Below are 5542 nucleotides of genomic sequence, written 5' to 3'. Positions count from 1 at the left end.
GCTGCTAAGGGTGGCCCAACCAGTTATTAGGTTCAGGGGGCAATTACTTTTTCACACAGGGCCATGTAGGTTTGGATTTTTTTTTCTCCCTAAATAATAAAAAACACCATTTACAAACTGCATTTTGTGTTTACTTGTGTTATATTTGACTAATGGTTAAATGTGTTTGATGATCAGAAACATTTTGTGTGACAAACATGCAAAAGAATAAGAAATCAGGAAGGGGGCAAATAGTTTTTCACACCACTGTATGGCCCCCACATGCTTGTATGCATGCCTGGCAACATCGGGGCATGCTCCTATGAGCAGTATATATTGTAAGGTTTCTAAACTCTTTTGGGGCTCCCTACAATGGGATGACACGCTGAAGAGCGTCTTGAAGCATGATTGCCACGTCTATGGAAAACAAATCCTAAAAACACGATCACGCGTGAGCGCCTGCCGTTGATGGGAGATGCAAGGAATATTATAAATGCAGGGAACAGTATTATGTGGCCATTAACCTGGTCACAACCCTGCTCGACTGTTGTGTCAGTGTACAGGATAGTGGTAGATCCTGCTACAATAAGTAACCGTGCTGTTCCTGTTTCAAGTTGAATAAAGCTGGTTTTGCTAAAGTACTGAGACTCAGCCTCGTGTTTTGGGGTGTAAGAGAGGGACTCGCACATCACAATATATACAAGGTATCTTCTTTTCATTCCACTTCAACAATTTGGATTATATTGTTAAGTCCATTATGGATAGGAGAGTTGGGATGAGTTTGTTTAGAAAGCATATGGACAGATAGACAAACTTTACTTTAGTTTTGCATTTGTTTTTTGCATAATGTTAGTATTTTGTGGATATTATGTTTTATTGCATTCTAGATAGATAGATAGATTTTTATTGTCATTGTCACTTTTACAAAGGAACAACGAAATTGAAGGTGCAGTCGACTCAGTGTGAGGAATAAGAGTTAAAAAGACAAGAAGAGAGAAAACAATAACAAACCGAATAGTAATAAAAGTACTTTACAAAATATACAAATTGCACTTGTTGACTTAAGGTCTATATTGCACATTGGAAGAATAATATGGAGCAGTTTTATTCTGAGTTCAGGGCCATGATTGCTTTCGGATAAAAGCTGTTTTTAAGGCGGTTTGTCCTAGTTTTCATAGCTCTGTATCTCTTGCCCGATGGCAAAAGCTGGAAGAGGCAATGACCGGGATGTGATGAATCCTGTGAAATGTCAATTACTTTTTTGCGGCATCGGGACGTGTAGATTTGTTCCAGAGTGGGGAGGGTACAACCAATTGTTCTCTCCGCTATCCTGACGACCCTGTGGAGCGCTTTCTTTTCTGAGGAAGTGCAGCTGCCGTACCACACACACAGTCCATACGTGAGCACACTCTCGATGGAACAGTGATAAAAAGCAAGGAGCAGATTTTTTGGGAGATGGTTCTTTCTGAGAATTCTCAGAAAATTCAGTCTCTGCTGCACCTTCTTCTTCTATATCTCATCTTATAGCAGGCCAGCAGCATTTTTTTTTTTTTGTACTTTTTCCTGTACAATCGAAACAACTTTTTAAATTCTAGAGTACATGTTTGTCCTTCTAGTGGAGATATATGCTTCACATGTACAGTATCTTGTATGAACTGTTGGGTGCAGACCCAGCTCATCGTGGAGGGGTTATACAGTTTGTCTGGTTTTGGCCTGTGAATGCTGGGAAACTGCCAAGGTGTATTTGGAAAGTGTTGCTGTTGTTAAAAATCTTTAATCTTTTTATCACAGCAACCTGTATGGTAACTAGTAGGCTGAAGATAAGTAAATTATTTGGTTATTTGTGGTAGTGTAATGCCCCGTGCACTGGCACCTCTGCACACATTCTGGTTCTGGGCGCCTGTAACGTAACCAAATTGATCAGTGCGTGTGTTTTGAGGCACAGAAACAAAAATGTTCAAAAGAAAACAAATCTTTATAAAACTGCCAGTAAGAAAACAAAAAACAAATGTACAGTGTCATGCACTTTAATTAGATGCAGTCTTCTGCAATGACACTGTTTGAGTATACAGTGGGTACGGAAAGTATTCAGACCCCCTTCAATTTTTCACTCTTTGTTATATTGCAGCCATTTGCTAAAATCATTTAAATTAATTTTTTTCCTCATTAATGTACACACAGCACCCCATATTGACAGACAAAAAAAAAGAATTTTTGAAATTGTTGCAGATTTATTAAAAAAGAAAAACTGAAATATCACATGGTCCTAAGTATTCAGACCCTTTGCTCAGTATTTAGTAGAAGCACCCTTTTGAGCTAATACAGCCATGAGTCTTCTTGGGAAAGATGCAACAAGTTTTTCACACCTGGATTTGGGGATCCTCTGCCATTCCTCCTTGCAGATCCTCTCCAGTTCTGTCAGGTTGGATGGTAAACGTTGGTGGACAGCCATTTTTAGGTCTCTCCAGAGATGCTCAATTGGGTTTAAGTCAGGGCTCTGGCTGGGCCATTCAAGAACAGTCAGAGTTGTTGTGAAGCCACTCCTTCGTTATTTTAGCTGTGTGCTTAGGGTCATTGTCTTGTTGGAAGGTAAACCTTCGGCCCAGTCTGAGGTCCTTAGCACTCTGGAGAAGGTTTTTGTCCAGGATATCCCTGTACTTGGCCGCATTCATCTTTCCCTCGATTGCAACCAGTCGTCCTGTCCCTGTAGCTGAAAAACACCCCCACAGCATGATGCTGCCACTGCCATGCTTCACTGTGGGGACTGTATTGGACAAGTGATGAGCAGTGCCTGGTTGTCTCCACACATACCGCTTAGAATTAAGGCCAAAAAGTTCTATCTTGGTCTCATCAGACCAGAGAATCTTATTTCTCACCATCTCAGAGTCCTTCAGGTGTCTTTTAGCAAACTCCATGCGGGCTGTCATGTGTCTTGCACTGAGGAGAGGCTTCCGACAGGCCACTCTGCCATAAAGCCCGGACTGGTGGAGGGCTGCAGTGATGGTTGACTTTCTACAACTTTCTCCCATCTCCTGACTGCATCTCTGGAGCTCAGCCAAAGTGATCTTTGGGTTCTACTTTACCTCTCTCACCAAGGCTCTTCTCCCCTGGTAGCTCAGCTTGGCCGGGCAGCCAGCTCTAGGAAGGGTTCTGGTCGTCCCAAACGTCTTCCATTTAAGGATTATGGAGGCCACTGTGCTCTTGGGAACCTTAAGTGCAGCAGAAATTTTTTTGTAACCTTGGCCAGATCTGTGCCTTGCCACAATTCTGTCTCTGAGCTCTTCAGGCAGTTCCTTTGACCTCATGATTCTCATTTGCTCTGACATGCATTGTGAGCTGTAAGGTCTTATATAGACAGGTGTGTGGCTTTCCTAATCAAGTCCAATCAGTATGATCAAACACAGCTGGACTCAAATGAAGGTGATCTCAAGGATGATCAGAAGAAATGGAAAGCACCTGAGTTAAATATAGGAGTGTCACAGCAAAGGGTCTGAATACTTAGGACCATGTGATATTTCAGTTTTTCTTTTTTAATAAATCTGCAACAATTTCAAAAATTCTTTTTTTTGTCTGTCAATATGGGGTGCTGTATGTACATTAATGAGGAAAAAAATTAATTTAAATGATTTTAGCAAATGGCTGCAATATGACAAAGAGAAAAATTGAAGGGGGTCTGAATACTTTCCGTACCCACTGTATCTACAACAATAAATAAAAATAAGTGAAGGTGGATCTGTACAGTATTTACATGGCTCAAAAATAAAGCAGATGAAAAAAGGTAAATTAACATGAATACACGATTAGATGACTTTTTCTTCCTCCTACTCCCAGGACAAAAATCAAGAGGAAATCAAAATAAAATGTGAAAAAAATGCACAAGCACAAAATACAGAAACGTCAGTGGAAAAAAAATCAAATAAAGCTCTGAATACAGGAATGTTAGAAAAGGATCACTCCATCAGTGTCGCTCAGCTACTTTCTCTCCCCTACGCCAGCTGCTCAAAAGCTGGGTACTTGTCAGTTTTATCTGCCGAGCTACTACCTGGCCAATCACTAACTCCAGCCCAACACCAACCTGTCAGTGTTGCTGCTTGTGACCTTTCACCCCCTACAGCCTCCATCTAGGCAGAAGTCTCCCTATAGTTTGGGTGTCTCGTTTGCATGTGCGCATGTGTGTGTGGCTGCCGGCACACACACACACACACTGTCACGTACACGCACCTCCTACTTCAGGCAGTTTCCCGAAATTGCTTTCATTTTATTTATTTTTTTCTCATCCTTCAGGACTTACAATTTTAGGGCTACTCTGCACACCCGGCCTATGTGCCTCCCTTTTCCGCCGGTTACTCTGCTGTGACTCCTGCGGGCACACGGATGTCCTTCCCCAGTAAGGCACATAATAATGCTGGGATATCAGTGTGCTGGCACTCGTGTATTAATGTGAATGACGGGCCTTCTCACCCACATCAAAACTACTAACAACATTTCTAGCTGTGGCGTGCCTCAGTACCACCACCACAGCCATTTGCTCCGGAAGCCTTCTCACCTTCCCTGCAGGTAAGTGCTCTGAAAAAAATCAAATAACTAACCTATACAAAGATCAAACTGCTCTAGTTAGTTATTAGTCTCCCAAAGCCCTGTGATAGAGCCTACCACAGGTAGATAAAAGCTAAACTTGAAAACCTGATGTTGAATAAATAATAAAATAACAGGTGGAGGTCAGACTTTTAGTTAAATGGTGGTCTGCCTGCTACTATAAGAGGTGCCCCTTCAGTCTCAGGTTTGAAATCCCGGCTTACTATTTACTACTTCAGTTTAGCATACCCTGAGTAGCGAGCGCTGTGTAATTAGCTGTGCATACTGCATCTCTGTTGTTAGTCATTAAGACTAAAATAGAAGTAATATGATATTTATAATACAGTGGGGCAAAAAACGTATTTAGTCAGCCACCAATTGTGCAAGTTCTCCCACTTAAAAAGATGAGAGAGGCCTGTAATTTTCATCATAGGATACCTCAACTATGAGAGACAAAACTAGAAAAAAAATCCAGAAAATCACATTATCTGATTTTAAAGAATTTATTTGCAAATTATGGTGGAAAAAAAAGTATTTGGTCACCTACAAACAAGCAAGATTTCTGGCTCTCACAGACCTGTAACTTCTTCTGTAAGAAGCTCCTCTGTCCTCCACTTGTTACCTGTATTAATGGCACCTGTTTGAACTCGTTATCAATGTAAAAGACACCTGTCCACAACCTCAAACAGTCACACTCCAAACTCCACTATGGCCAAGACCAAAGAGCTGTCAAAGATACACCAGAAACAAAATTGTAGACCTGCACCAGGCTGGGAAGACTGAATCTAGCAGCTTGGTGTGAAGAAATCAACTGTGGGAGCAATTATTAGAAAATGGAAGACATACAAGACCACTGATAATCTCCCTCGATCTGGGGCTCCACACAAGATCTCACCCCGTGGGGTCACAATGATCACAAGAACGGTGAGCAAAAATCCCAGAACCACACGGGGGGACCTAGTGAATGACCTGCAGAGAGCTGGGACCA

This window comes from Erpetoichthys calabaricus, chromosome 18 (assembly GCF_900747795.2).
Source record: "Erpetoichthys calabaricus chromosome 18, fErpCal1.3, whole genome shotgun sequence".
NCBI classification, from domain to species: Eukaryota; Metazoa; Chordata; class Cladistia; order Polypteriformes; family Polypteridae; genus Erpetoichthys; species Erpetoichthys calabaricus.
This window is presented reverse-complemented; position numbering follows the sequence as displayed.